The sequence below is a fragment of the Mus musculus genome, chromosome 10, assembly GCF_000001635.26.
Source record: "Mus musculus strain C57BL/6J chromosome 10, GRCm38.p6 C57BL/6J".
Taxonomy (NCBI): domain Eukaryota; kingdom Metazoa; phylum Chordata; class Mammalia; order Rodentia; family Muridae; genus Mus; species Mus musculus.
Window position 1 is genome coordinate 96,693,173 of NC_000076.6, and position 16,195 is coordinate 96,709,367.

Sequence of the window (16,195 nt, forward strand, 5' to 3'; positions counted from 1 at the left end):
TACAAAATTACTGAATATGCTGTTACTGATTTAACAAGCAAAATCAGGTACAAAATGAACATTTAGATTTAGAAGCAGATAAAACCAGTGCAAAGTAGATTTTCAGTAAATATGTTTGTGAACGAATGAAAAAGAAAATCAGTTGAAATCTTACCAATATTCCCATTATGTGATATTGTACTGACATTTAATGCTTTCAATCTCTGTTTCCTCATTTGTATCAAAACAAATAATCATCTTTTGTTTTTGTTTTTTTCCCCCCATGAAGTTTCTTTCTTCTTTTGTAGTGTTGGGGATTGAATCCAGGGCCTTGTGGATTCTTGGCAAGTGGATTATATCCCCAGCCCTCAAAAGATTTTCATTGCAGAATTAATGAAATGCTGAGTAGAGGGAATTGATGGAAATGTTTAATAAAGGTGAGCTAAATGTGACCCTTTACACCATCAGCTATGTCATGTCCTGGAGCAATTGGCCAGCATACAGAAAGAAAAAAAATGAGGGTTTCAGGCTGCCTGAATGTCAGCATTTATTTGGATAAGCCAACACTTCTTTGCCATAGAAGCAACTGCATCTGTGTGCGGGCAGGAAAACATGTAAATACAAAACTGACACACAAAAGGGGCTCTGTTTTGGAAAAGCTTTCCTACCTGAGGGAACTGTTAAGCCACCTCTGAAAGCCTGGCTTTCTAGTTGACTTTCCCATCTCTCCTCAATGGCCTTCATGTCTCTGAGCAATGCCTGCGTTTGCCTTTACAGTACGGTAGCAGCAACAGATGCTGGAAAGGCCCTTCTGCAGGTGTGTCTCTGCCCCCGACTTAGAACTTTATACGAGCAACAGGAAGGAGGGAGGGGGAATGTCTCAATGATCTGCATCAACAAAGGAGAGGCACAGCTCTGTTTGGCGAAATGCCTGCCATATACCTGACGCCTTTCTTGTTATTTATCATTGCATTTAATCCTCACAGACACCCTCCAAGATAAGTGGTTTTATAGATTTATTTTTGAGGTTGTGGCTTTAAAGCAAGACTATTAAGATACCAAAATGTGTAGGAATTTGCCCAAGGCCTTACAAGCCATAAGAGGCATGTGTATACACCGAATGCAGGTTTGTCTTATTTCAGAACCATGTTTGTTCCTCCCCTTGATATCGTGTCCCTGTTCCTTGACGATTCATGCACTCCATGTTGAGTTCAGCAAAGGTATCTGATAATGTGGTGTGCACTGACTGAAGACAGTCTACAGAGCAGGGGACCAGGTTCTCACACCAACAGTTATTTACTAACTATATGGTCTTGGGTAGGTTCCTCATGACCTCTGAGGCTTAACTGCTTGGTTATCATCTTAGTTGTTATTCTGTTGCTGTGATAAGACACCTCGGCCAAGGCTACTTATAAAAGAAAGCATGTAATTAGCCTTACACTTTCAGGGGGTCAGAGTCCATGTTGAGAGAGGAAAGGCATGGTGGCAGAAACAGCTGAGAGTTTACATCTCATACTGCAAGCAGCAGGAGTGAGGGATGGAAGGAGAGAGGGAAGAAGGGGATGAAAAGATAGAGAGAGTGGGGAGGGGTATTGGGAATGGAGGAAACTTTTGAAGCCTTAAAATCTGAACCCCATGAAAGTTCTAACAACTGGGCACCAATTATTCTAACCTACAAGCATAGAGGGGCCATTCTCATTCAAACCACCACATCAGCAACACAGAAAACCATCTCTTTCTGTTGACACCAATGTGAGAAATAGGAACGGTATTGTAGGGTAGCTGGTATAGAGGACTCATTCAGACTGTTGAATTAACTGGTCTTGTTGTCACTTAGCCTTAATCAATGAATCCAGGGGGGATGGACTTCCCAGCTCCCCCATGATAAACATTCATCAGACGAGGTGAGGCAGATCTTACTCAGATTTTGAAAGAAGCACAAGGGGGAGACGGTCTTTGTGTAATAGCAGGGATCACAAGTAGAGTTCATATCGCTATAGGAAGCAGATTTTCATGTTCCTTAGCACTGTATAGGACCTGAGACACGCACTGTACAAGGCTGATGTGTAAGAAAGCTTCCTGCTTAACTGAGTAGCAATGCTTTTATTTCCAGCATTTTTTTAATGTAAAAAAGCATTTAATAGCTTCATAGTCTCAGAGGTTTAGAGTCCACAATGTAGAGCAAAGGTATGGCGACAGGAATAGCTGAGGGCTCACATCCTGATCTGTAAGCAGGGGACAGAGAGGACATTGGAAGTAGCTCCAGTATTTTGAAACCTCAAAGCCATGTTCATTAAAACACCACATTCCACCTCCTGATCTCCAGAGGCCCTTGACCATATCATAGGGCAAAAGACATTTAGTCCAACTTCGAAAGTTCCAATAGTCTTTCAGTTTCAAAACTGCTCAAAAATCCAAAGTTCAAAGTCTCTCTGAAACACAAAGCAACCTCTTAATTCTAACTCCTTCTGAGATAAAAAAAAAAAAAAATTAAAGCAGATTACATGTCTAATGCGCAATGGTACATAATATATTTTACCATTCCAAAAGGTAGGGATGGAGGCAGGGGGCATAGTGAGGAAATAGTGGACCAAACAAGATGGAAGCACAGCCGGGCAAACTGCTAATCCTGAACCTTCAACTCCGAAGTCAGAGAACCTACGTGGCTCCGTCCTTCTGGCTTTGGTGACTGCAACATCTTGTTCTTGGTTCAACTTCCAAGCAGTGTTTCTTAGATGATATCTCATGGTTCTTGCATGTCTAATATCTGGGAGTCTCCAACATAATTAAAGCTTCACCCAATGGCTTCTCAAGGTCTCCATGCCAGGATGTCTCTGCCACATGCCCAGGCTCAGCAGCTCTTCTTAGCTGCAGAGGAAGATTCCCCAAACCCTTTATTCATGTCACCTCCATGACTCAGAGCCATGTGGCCAACTCTGTCAAGTTTGGTCACCAATTTGGGGTGAACACTGGGATGGAATTTGAAGAAATATAAAGGAGATGGAAGGTAATGCACATTGTAATTTTTTTTCTTTTTTAATGAGGTAGTTAAAAACACGCAGAAGACAGAAGGAGCATAATGTGGCTGGAGAAACTCTGTGTTTCTGTTAATGAAATGACTTGGGATTAACACAAGATGGGAACTCTGAACCTGACAAGAAAATCAGTGGTCTCTAGTGCTGCAGAGAGTAAAAAGAAAATCTGCTTTGAAAATCAGGCAATGAGGAGGTCAGAAAGCACCTTCACTGTAAGTCAGTTATAGTGGCGATTCATCTGGTTGTGGTAAGGATCAAATGAGGTTGTCTAAGTTAAGGTCTTGACACGGTGGGTGCCTCCTTGGTGCATAGTAGGTACCAAATTATTATTTATCATTTGGTGACACCGATGAGCAATGGTAGCAGAAGCCACAGCGTGGAGGCCCTATCGATAGACCAGGAGGAGAACAGATGATGACATCCATAATGCACCAGTAGGTAGAAAGCAGTGACCGGGCAGCTCGGAAGACCCTGAAATGATGTGTCCTGGTACCCTCCAGTTGCTCCTTGTAACACTGAAATAAACTTGGGCGACCATCGCACTATGTGAAGAGTGTGGTCTGTGTAACAAACATAATGTTAAGAGCTAGGCAGAGTCCTAACTAGGTCATGGGGCCTCCTCACCCGCTGAGGGTAGCCTGTCTGTCTGCTGTACCCAGATGCTGTTCTGGGGATGGGGAATAGTAGGGATAGCTAGGTCCTCATTTTTATCCAAGTGGGACTGAGTACCTTAACGCAACTGCCAGCATGAGCAATCTAGGATTATAAGACTCCCCATACCCTCCTTGCCTCCAGCAGGCCATATAAGGTGGAGGGCTATGGACACAGCTTTAGAAAAAAAAATGCTCTCTGAGTGATGAGTACTGCTTAAGTGATTTTACAATTTCACCATGCCAGTACTTAAATAACTTCAGCACAAGGAGGAAGGAGATGGAATACAGGAATCAGTCCTATGGGAATTCTTGGGTATTAGGGAGTTCACTGGTGGCTTTCTGGAGGAGATGAGACTCCAGATTTTTTGAAATCTGACTAATGAAATTGCAAAATGGACACCTAACTTCTCTCTCTCTCCATATATATGTATATATATATATAACACACATATATATATATATATATATATTGGAGCAATAAATTGAAGGCACTCTTACACTTTGTTTTTAAATAATACTGTCCTGTAGCTTCTCACTTAATATGTCATAACATGTCTCTTATGAACAAAGATTTTCTCCTACATAGCTACAGGCTCATTATCGTTGTGAAAAAAAAAAAAAAAACGAAAGTCATTAAATTGGTTGGATTTTTGAGGCAAAGGTAGGGTTTGGATTTTGATGACCGGCAAAAGTGCCTCCTGGGCCGAGGACCCAGGGTGACTCTAAGTACAGCTACAGTGGCTGGTTTTATTCCCTGCATTGGGCCGGAAATTACTCCTGGACCTGACCGCTGAAGTGATTTGCTAAAGGCCACATAGGTAGTTTGGAAAGAGTTGGGACCAGAAACCACATTTCCTGGTTCCCATAGCGTTACTCCCCTCCGCCCCGCTTTTCTCGGCACCACACTAAATTTAGAAAATGACACTGGAGGTTTTATTCAGGGGCACCTTGAACTCAATCTCAGTATAAAGAGTTGCTTGCATAGCACCTTTCTGTGAGTTTCCAAAGTGTTACCAGTCTGAGTCCTGCCAGTTCTCCTGTGACATCAGGCGGGGAGTAACAGTCAGGATGACTAACTACACACAGCAGGCTGTGGAAAAATACAGGAATGACATTCCAGGTCCCTGGGTAGGAGTCGTTCTCTAACTAGAGCTGGCTTCCACTTGCTTGCTGTGGCCCGGTTACCTGGACACCCCCACTTCCTGTGTTGTGCTTCTTGAAGCAGGAGGGGAGGAACCAGAAGAAGGTGGTGAGAGCAGAGTGGCTTCTATGCATCCTGTGCTGGCCTGTTTACTGATGGCTGTCCCTGTTATTTTAGAGTTCTTAACCTCTGGTGACTTTGCTCCCCAGGGAATATTGGATCTACTGGAGACTCTTGGTTGTCATTAGCAGTGGGCCACTAGTGACATCACGATTTACACAGGAAAGTTCCCGCTCTTCCCCACAACAAATGTGACTAGTGCTGAAGTCAAGACACTGTTCCTTTGTTGTTATAGTTTCTCAAACCATTCATATTTTTTTCTGGTCCTCACACTATTTTGATATTTCTTGTTTGTTAAAAAAAAAAAGTAAAGATTTTATTTCTATTGTGTTCATTCTTGTGTGGATAATATGTATAGGTGTATGGTCTGGGAAGGTGTGTACGCCCGTGAATATGCGAGTGTGCTCGTGCTTGCTCATGTGTGCCTGCGCGTGCACAGTTCAGAGGACAACTTTCAGGAGCCAATTCTTCCTTCCACCTGGACGAGGCATGGTCTGTTTTGTCTCTGCTGTGGTGCACACTCCAGATGAGCTGGCTCTCAAGCTTCCAGGCCGTTCTCCTGTGTCTGCCTCTCTTGGGCTGGGATTACAGATGCTCACCCCCTGGTCTGTTCCTTCACGTAGGCTCCAGAGTTTGGGCTCAGGTTGTTAGGCTTGTGACTAAGCAGTTGTACCCACTAAGTCATCTATTTGTCTCCTCTTGTCCACTCTTGCCTCTGTCCTTTTGAGACAGGTTCTCAGTATATGGATCAGGCTGACTTGGAATTTATGATCCTCCAGCTTCAACTCGAGTTGCTTCATGTTCTTACTTTAAATGGAGACATTTTGGATCGCTTTAGTGGTATTTGATCTTTAGGGTGCTAAGCATGGGTATTTGGTCTCATCTTTATGGATTCTGCAATCAGTACTATACCTTGAGAACACTGCTTTGTCTGATGTCAAGATCTTCTATAGATACTGAAGTGGTTAAGAACACTTGCTGCTATTGCAAAGATTATATCTATATATCTATCTACATGTGTGTGTGTGTGTCTCAGAGTCTCAGAGTGGTGGTGTGTATGGTAGTGTGGTGATTTGAGGGTGTAATATCCCCATAGGCTCATGGGACACAGAGTGGTGTTGTGTAAGGCTGTGTGATTCTCCCACAGGCTCATGTGCCTGAGCACTTGCTCTCCAGCTCATTGTGCCACTCGGGAAGGCTGTAGAACCTTCAGGAGGTAAAGCCTTGCTGGAAGTAGGTCTCTAGGAAATGGCCTTGAGGTTTTGTAGGCCACCCCTTCTCTTGTCCTCTTTCTCCTTTCTGTTCCTGCCACCAGGCCTTCCCTGACTGTTGCCACGCCCTCCCTGACATAATAGACCAGCTCCCTCAAGAATCAAAAGCCCAATGAACCCTTTCTCCCCTAAGTTGCTTTGGTCAAACATTTTGTCACAAAAACATGCCTCACACAGTCAGACTTGAGACCTGGCTCTCTCCCTCCTTCCCCTGAAGCTTGACTACCATGGTGGATAGTGCTATTGACGGATGGCAGTTCTACATGTTTCAGAACACTGGTTGTAATAGAACATCAGGGTATAATGGACACTCTTACGATGTTTATGGAGGGTGGTCACAAGGGTGTGGGCATATTGGCTTGTTTGCTTGGTTTCGAAGGGAAAAGAAGCAATCATTTTGAATCATACCTTATTTTGGGAGAAGAGCAGGCTGGGTGTGTTGCTTTCGCCAGCAGAAGTATTACTCCCAAGTGTACTCATCGCTCCTATCACCAAGCATCTTTGTGAGTCAGACGGATGTTCTGTGGCATCATTTATAGCTCAAAGAGCCCCTCAAGGAAGAAGGGATTGTCTAGGTTAGGAGACTGAGGTCCAGCAATGCTTAGTAAGTCTAATATCACAGTGTTTGTAAGGGGCAGTGTCTACTTATGAAGCCAGTGTCTACTTTCAAGCAAACTGATGCCAACGCTCATTATCCATCATTACTTAATTGTTCCCAGGAGGGTAAAGACTTCTACGGAAGAATAGAGTCTAGGAAAATAAACATCAAACCGAAATAACTTCACATACGGCCTGTCTCTGAACACCTGTGTATATATATGTAACTGGGTTTGATGGTTGCTTGGAGTTTCTTTATCTCTACTGAGACTTAGGTGCCTTATTTAGTTAACCACTCTTTAGGAATCCGAGACTTGCTCTCAGTGTCCTTTTCTTCTAAGAAAAGATTTAAAATCCTTACTTTTTTCTATGGTTGCATTTTCTATGGATGCATTTGTTGTCCTAAGGTATTAGAGATCAGAACCACTGGATTTGAACCGCTGGATTAGAAAAAGAGTTCTTGTTTGTTTGTGATACCAATCTCCAAATTTTCTGACAGTGTCATCATTATTCTTTGGAATGGTTGGGCTGTTTTCTCTAGAAGACCTTCCTTCTCCTTCAGTGGAAGCCCTTTAACCAGAGGCAGCAGCCATGGGTGACACTGCCTCTGCCAACACACTGGTGTGGGCAACTGTGGGCAGATCATGTTTTGTGAGAAAGGAATCCACAGCAGGTGTAGAATGGTGTGAAGATAATTTTGAAAGAAATCTGTTTATCCTACCTAAGTGTTCACAACACAGAGTCAGGATGGGTCCCTCAGTGGGGAATTCTAAGTCATCTCTTAGGACCTTTGATACTGAGAATGGTGGACTGGATTTCAGAGAAGTTAAGTATGAGAAAGGATGATGCAAAGGGCAGGTGAATTGTTTCTTTTCTCTTTCCTACACCCCGCCTCCTTCTTTTCTCCCCTCCTCTCTTCTCTCCCTTCCTTTTTGTTCCTGACCATGGGGGGGGGGTATTTATTTATTTATTTATTTATTACTTATTTACTTGTTTTTGAGATGGTGTCTTGTTGTATACCCCAAGCTGATCTAGGACTCACTTGGTAGCCAACTTGATCTTTAACTCATCCCAACCCCATTGCCCTCAGCCTTCTAATGGTGGGATTATAGCCAAGAAGCACCATATCTGACGGAATTTCTTTTATTTTGGTAAAATAGACTTATGGTAAATCTATTACTATATGTCCTAAAGGAATTTACTATTAAGTTATAAATTTACTTATACTTTGTTAGATGTAATTTTAAAGGAAATGAAGATCAGGGCTCTTCATTTAATAGTAAATATAGCTTAAACTTAGCGACACTAAAACATGCCTGTTTGTATATGAAGGTAAAACTATTGGTCTTCTGTCAGGATGAGATTGCAGCTTGAAGCATGGCTGCACATTGAACAATCCAGGGATTGGGTGAGATCAAACCAGAGATTCAGTTCTACCTTCCTATAGTCATATACATTTCAGACAGATAACTTTTTTTCTGCTTTAGGACGAGGTCTTTATTTTTATTTCTCTACCTTTGAATGCCAAACATGTTTAGCGTAGAACACATAGAAACTGTAAATATACACTGATTAGTGTTTCATGAGTTATAAGTAGCAAAAACTAGTAAGAAGTAATTTAGTAAAAAAAAAAAAAAAGAAAGAAAGAAAATATATTGAAAGAGTATAAGAAAGCTTCCAGAATGGGTAGGGGGACAGAGGAACAATGCAGGGCAGCTCCTGAGATCATATGGGACTTGGTTGTACAGTGCAGGCACTATCCTAAGACTGGACGAGATCTGACATTTTTACATCTCTCCATAACACAGTTAAAAGACTGTTCTTAACCAACGAGTTCCTCTTTGGCTGCAGCGAGCTCCTTGGCTCCGACTGAACAAACAAACAGAAGAACCTGGCTAAGGAAACCTCAGTGACCCTCTTCAGTCTCTAATGGGAGACAAGGAGGCTCAGCATTGTGTCACCGAGATGCAGAAGACACTCCTCAGAGCAACCTGGGGGTCTTTGCAGAGATCAAGAATGTATGTTGGGACAGGAAAATGAAGCCAGTTATTTAAACCACAATAATGGCTCCACACAGTGATAATATTCAGTGTTCTTAGTTTTCTCTCCAGACTTTATTTACATCAGAACTGTGAAAAACAGATTAACATTCTTCTATATATAGTTTTATATCTCAATTAAAATATTACCATATGCCACGAGCCATTAAACATACTTCTACATATTCTAATAAAAGCATAAAATCTCATTTTTTTTTTTGGCTATTCTACAACTATGTGAAACTAATCTGTAGAAAGACATATTGGCTGTGTTTAGCACTCACTCTACTAGTATAACCCAAGGTCTAGGGGGAAAAAACATGGCATTATTATCTACAGTGATTCTATTTTAAGTTCAGTTCCACTATTTATTTAGATAAGCATTCTTAAGTAAACTGTCTAGTCTCTGAGCCCCAGTGTTCTTACTCTAAAATAGGGCTTGTAAAATATATCTTGTTAATCTGGAGATTATATGGATTCAACTTGACATGATTTCAGCCATCTTAAGTTATAATTACCATGGTTGGTTCAGAGTACCCTGAGTGTCTTTTCTTGCATAGAATTCCAGAAATCTATAAATAGAGGCAGCACTAGAGTATTGAGGAGCTTTGCAACAAGATGCTGGCTTTAGAAAAGTAGATGATACTTTGATATTAAGTTTAGCCAGGTTCATTCTAGTTAGGATGAAGTCACTTTCTTCCTAATTTATATCATACCCTCCCCCTTTGTCCCCAGGGATCTGCTTGGTTGGTTTTGATAAAGTCAACAACTGTACTTCCATTAACAAGTCCTTCCAATACATTGCTCTTGGTAAACTTATCTGCCAACCTTCCCCAGGTAGCCTCTTTAGAATCTCTCTTTTGGCATGTTGGGGTCAGTTGTGTATTGGAGCCATGTTGTTCTAGAGAGGCATGCTAAATTAGAGATGATTCTGGGGGATCTTAATCTTCTCAGACAAGGGTAAGAGAGTCTAGATGTGGGTGGTAGTTTTACATCAGCTGAGTTGGGTCTTTGAGTACCTAAGGGAGGGTGCATTTAAGCAGGAGACTGCAGAAAGGGAAAGGCAGTGAAACAGGAATTCAGAATGGTGTTTAGAAAGTCAGGAAAATGGAAGGGCAAAAGCTACAGGGTAAGGTACAGATGGAATGAGGTTTGGTGACTCACAAGCCATCTCAATACATAGGAGGCTGAAACTGGAGGACTGTTCCTTGAGACCAACCTCTGCCACATAAGCTTCACAGGAAGAACTTGCTGCAGAAAATAAAACCCAACCTAAAAAGAAGAAACAGTAGAGAGCTGAGAGGAGTATAGTAGTGTGGTAAAGCTGAGGAAATATTTTTAAGGAAATAGATTCAGAGAGCAACCAGAGGGTACAAGTAGGAAGAACGGGAGTAAAGGGTGAGATTTGAAGGAGTAAATCAGCCCTACATGTTGTTTCAAGGCATAGGGAAGCTAGAACTGAACAGCAACAGTGGGTTAAGAGGTCTTTGGTTTGTTCAAAGTCAACCATTTTCATTGGAGAAAAAGGCCAGAATTTAGATGAGAATACAGCATGAAGAAACATGGAAGGAGAAGACATGGAAAGAAGCCAGGAGGAGCCATAGGAGGATGCTACTTTCTAAAGGATGCAGGGGTTCAGACAACGAGAAAGGAGAGGCAATAGATGTAGAAAGATGAGATACCTCACTCACGTGTTCCCTTCTTCACTGGTTTCTTCAACATCCTAGAGATATGATACCTGCTGTGCACTCAGAACTACTCTACACACTGATGTCATGATCAAGGCAGTGTTGTCACACTTTCAGGAGAGGAAAGATTGTACTAGGGGAAAATGGATGCTAAAGAATGACACAAAGCAAATTCAGGCCACCAGGCTTGCCTGCCAAGCCATGTTGCCAACCAACCCCATCATCGAATTCTTGATATATATATCTACCTCCGGAGATATGTTTGTCTTTACCTCCGGAGTGCCAAGATTACAAGCATGTACCAACATACTTTGCTGAAGTCCATGTACAAAGGATACTGGAGCTGAAAGATAGGAAAAGTCTGAGACCCTATGGTCTCATGGAGCTACTAGACCAAGTATGAGGATTAGAACTGATACAAGATTCAAATAAACCTCCAAGGTTTTTAGCCACTCTTTGATGGTGTGATGGTTAGTCTCAACTGTCAACTTTATGAGCTGGAGAATCACTTGGGGAATGTCTTTGAGCATTTCCTGTGGAAGATTATCTTCATTAGGTTAATTGAGGTGGGAAGTCCCGCTTGTATGGGTGGCATTATGGGGGATCTTGAACTCTTCAAAATGGGGGAAGTGAGCTGAGTACCTGCATCCATACTTCCTTGCTTTTTGACTATGGATATAACGTGGCCAGCTGCCTCAAACTCCTGCTACCATGGCTTATCTGGGCTACTGGACTGCAACCTAAAACTGGAAACCAAAGTTAACTACTTTTATTTAAAAAGGAAAGACACACGCATGACACTGGGAAAGAAACTTAGGAAGAAAGCTTGAGGGAGCAAGATGTGTTGTACATAGAACACTGAAATCAAGTCACTGTTGTGATTGCAGTATGCAGACTATGCTGTTTAGGGAACTGATAGTGTAAGCTGTGGACTGTGGGATGGGAGGGAGCCAGTCAGGTAAGGATGAGGAGGAAGAGATTGAAAGCAGAATGAAAGTGTAGTAGCCTCAAGATGAGCTGGGAACGTTGGGTAACCCAAAGAAGCTGTGGGGATGGCAAAGGAGGTAAACATGCTCACACAGGGAGGCAGAGGCCACACCTTACAGGTCAAGGACTTGCTGGAGTTTTGAGAGTAATGTGATTATATTTACACTTCCAAAGGATCATGCTGGTTACTGTGAGAGTGTTCATGAGAACAGGAGCAGAAGATGGGGGTCAGTTAAGCAAAAGAAGGAACCAGTTAAAAAATGATTGTTCTAGTCAGGGCAAGCGACAGTCTGGCTTGGACTGTGGTGTCGATGATGAGACGATCAAGTGAGCCCATATTTCACAGTGCGATAAAGGGACGTGTTAATGGATTAGGTGTGAGACTGAAAAGGAATGAGCAAGCAGTTACCGCTGCAGGATGGGAGTGGATGGCAGAATGGTTTATCGAAATAGGGAAGTGTGGAGGTACGCGTAAATCAAGATCTCTGCCTTGCTTGGTCAGTGGACAATTGATGGAGGAGCCTTTTCACTCTTTACATTACCTCCAGGTCTGTGCTCATAGCTGTACCCGTGTCTCAAGGTTATGAAACCCATGTAAGAACACCTTGGGGGATTCTACCCTTGACCTTGCCCACTGCTTCTTGAACTCCTTCACCAGTTCTTCTGCTCCTCTGTTCTGGCTTTGTCTCATTTCCTTTAGTTCCAGAAAAACTCATTTGTCTTTTTCTTATTACCCAACTTTTCCACTTGAATGTCAGCTACTTCCATGCCTCAGCATTACCTTCAGCTTGCAGGTTTCCTGTCCAGTAATACAGCATCTTCTTGACTTGTTTTACCCTTTTATTGAAAGAGCCCTAAGAAACATCACCATCCAGAGCCCCTTCCTCTTTGTTCTTGGGAGGAAAATTCACCCACTGTAATGTTGAAGCCCTAAGCAAACTCAGCCAATTGTTATTAAGTTCTGCCAATGTTATTCTTAATAAAAATCCTCCTTTGTTGCAAGTACAAGCTTAAATGAATTGCTTGTTCGGGTTTTAATAAACATATCTAGACTGAGATTTTAATTAGGCAGATACACTCTTTCAAGTGAGCATTGACTTATACTCGAATCTTTGAGGAAACTTGTAATTGGTTACTTCTTGTCCAGTCAACACGTTTCTCACGAAGTAATGTTACTCCCCCCTCCCCCCAGTCACATCCACTGCAAGCCAAGATAATTTTTATAACATAAAGTTGACCCCTGTCTGTCCTCTGGTTGTCATTCTTTGAGACTATATTAATTGCATTTCCATGGGTGTGATCAAATATCTGAAAGAAGCAATTTAGAGGAGGAAAGGTTTATTCAGGCCCATTGTTTTAGAGGCCTCAGTCTACCATGACAGAAAAAGCATGTATGAGCATTTTAGACCCTGTCAGGCAGGAGGCAGGATAAGAAGTGTCGAGAAAGAAGCCAGGGCAATATAGCTCTCAGGCACTTGCCTCCAGAGACTGGTTTCCTTCACCTTCAATGAGGTCCCTCGTTTTCTACCTTTTGTCACCTGCCAAATGATGTTATCACATTGAAAATCCAAACAAGGAATTTACTAAGTCAAGGCCTCATAACTTAAAAGCATCTGGAGATAGCCTCGAAGACACATTCAGCGGTGTGTTTCAACTAATTTCCCAACTAGTTTTTTCAATCCAATCAAATTGACAATCAAGATTAATCGTAACCTCTACTCTTAGGGCAAAGCCTGGTGTTCTTGTATGCCTTGACAGAGACGTGAGTGCATCCCAAATGGCTGACTGTTTCTAGTTTCTTCTGAACTTACTTGAGTCTGTGTGGTTAGGCAGATCCCCCAGTAAGTGTGTGAGAGATGAGAACCATCTCCGCATTTCTGTGTCCGGCTCTTGTGGTCATCCCAAAAGCCATACACCAAGAAGCTAACATTAAATGATAGCAGGATCCTTTGTGTCATAGGTACTCCATAAAGACCATCCCTACAAAGTCATCTGACCTGGGTTAGAGTTTGTCTGACAGGTAAATGTTTCCTGGTTAAGCCACTGAGCTTAGAGTTTCATCTCTATTTTACCATTTGGACTGTTCTGTTCAGTGCACATAGAGAGCACAGCCCTGTGCGCTCAACTCAAACCACTTCTAGACTGTTCTACTCTGCCGGCCTGTGAGATATTCTCACTTCCTTTCCTGTTTACCATTGTTTCCCACTTGTCAGACAAGGCCAGTCTCTTCCTCTTTGTATTTTCAATATATGCATTTTGTCACAATCTTACTCACTGCCTAGGTCACAACTGTCACTTTCGGAGGGAAGGTCCTGCTCTTTTCCATGGCTTCTGAGCATCTTGCTTGGAGCACTTCATTGCATTGTATTTCGTTGTTGGCCCTGCTGGACTCCCAGCTTTGTCATGGTCCAGACACCATCTTCCTTGTCTGTCCCGGGGTCTCCAGCCCTTACCAGAGTGTGACGTTTAGTAAAATTTCAATATATATCATTTAGTGACAGAATGATGAGTGCATCATTAGTAGGAGATAAATAAAAGCAAATAAGGTGGAAATGACAAAAAGGGGGAGAAACAGTAGTTTAAGTAATATACAGCCTTCAGCTTGTGAAGGCAGTAGAGACCGTCAGGTTAGCAGCATCTTAGATACCAAATATTGGTGTTTAATGGATGTTCTTATCTGTACCCTGTGTTATCCTATCACCTGAATTGTTGAAATAAAATAAAATCTTTTTATTTTATTTTATTTTTTTTTTTTTATTTTTAAGAACCCCAGAGGCCTTCTACGGGACATGGGGCAAAGTTCAGATGTTTTGGCATTGACTGACATATAGTCAGTTAAAAGCTAGCTCCCCATCTTTCCCCATCACATTCCACTTTATTCATCCATTCCCATGTGTGACCTATGTTCCATCCAAATACATCTCCCTTTCCCAGCTTCTGTGAAGGCGCTACCTTACTTACCCAGTGCCAATCCTTCCGTGGCTCCTCTCCTTTAGAGGCCAGTCAAGCCTCTTAGCGTTTGGTCATTCTGTGATGCTGTGCCTAGAGTCTGGGTTGGGTAGTCTGCGGGAAGAACAATTTCTTCATATCTGTACTGCTCTCATTGAGAACTGACCACCTCTTGGTAGGGGGCTCTTGGTTGTCACTCCCTCATCTATCCTTCACATTATAACGCTTAGCCCAAAAGAGAAGGAAGCTTCAGAAAGCTCATGAAGCAATGAGTGACCACACAGGCATCACCGAGGCAAGGCTGCAGGGTCACAGGGTAAGTCATTCCAACTTTGTTCTTAAGTACTTGCTTTTATTCAGTGCCAATAGGAGTAGAGAAAATAATTTCTTCTTGTCTTATTTTATTTATTTTTTAAAATATTTGCTACCATTTGTTTCTATTTGCTGCTTCCCTACAGGTCTCAAAGGGCTGAATATGGATCCCACGGCTATTTATGGTTTGGTAGCAAAATATGCTACCAGGATATATATATATATACATATATATATATATATGTATATATATATATATATATATGTATATATATATATATACACACATACACACACACACACACACACACACACACACACACACACACACATATATATATATATATATATATATATATATATATATATATATATACACACACTTTTGGTTTCTGACAATTATAAAATATTTTTTCTATTGTCTAAAATTTTATCCCTCTCCAAAAATTTCTCAAGGTTTTCTTCTGGGACACATAGAATTAGCATGTTCTTTTATCTTGAGAGTGAAAGGAGTTTAATTTACATTGATTTTTTTTTTCTTTTCTAATTTTAAGTGTGCTGTGAATTGCTGTTTAATCCCCCACTGCCACCCCAACCCCCAGGCATTTGGCCTTCAGAACTGGGGAAATTCCATTCCTCTTTCCTCATTGAAGGTGTTGTGGTGACAAGTCATTAGTCTTGACAGGTCTCCAAGATTGTGTCACCAGCCCAGGGTGGCATGCTGACAAAATCCCAGAAGGAGTGGGCCTATCCTGAGGAACCTCTCAGAGATGCTCCCGACATTCTGGCTGGCTGTGGGTCCTTCACAGGATGTTCCACATCAAGTTCCTCAAGCTCCATTGAGTGACTCCCAGGCTCCTTCTCACCCACAGGGCTACGGATGGATTTAAAAGGCTGCTGCTCCAGTCTTGGAGCAGACAACAGCAGGTAAATGAGGCTCCTAAGAATAGACTATCCTTAGGGGAGTTTGGGGAGGGGCTTGAGCAAGTTTAGGAGAGATGCTTCATCCGCATTCAGATGTAGCTAGGAATTCATCAGGTCCATCATGAAACAGACTTGGGTACTGGCAGGAGCAGGAGCAGGAGCAGGAGCAGGAGCAGGAGCAGGAGCAGGAGCAGGAGCAGGAGCAGGAGCAGGAGCAGGAGCAGGAGCAGGAGCAGGAGCAGGAGCTGGAGCTGGAGCTGGAGCTGGAGCTGGAGCTGGAGCTGGAGCTGGAGCAGGAGCTGGAGCTGGAGCTGGAGCTGGAGCTGGAGCTGGAGCTGGAGCTGGAGCTGGAGCTGGAGCTGGAGCAGGAGCAGGAGCAGGAGCAGGAGCAGGAGCTGGAGCTGGAGCTGGAGCTGGAGCTGGAGCTGGAGCTGGAGCTGGAGCTGGAGCTGGAGCTGGAGCTTACTAGTCTCCCTCATGGGTGGTCTAGAATGGTCAAC

General features: G+C 42.6%; 1 annotated feature.

Annotated features, from left to right (window-relative positions):
- Positions 15,148-15,685: an enhancer, noted in NCBI's record as "VISTA enhancer mm313". NCBI's record gives its function as "enhancer in: heart[5/5]" and the evidence as "EXISTENCE:transgenic organism evidence [ECO:0001131][PMID:17130149]".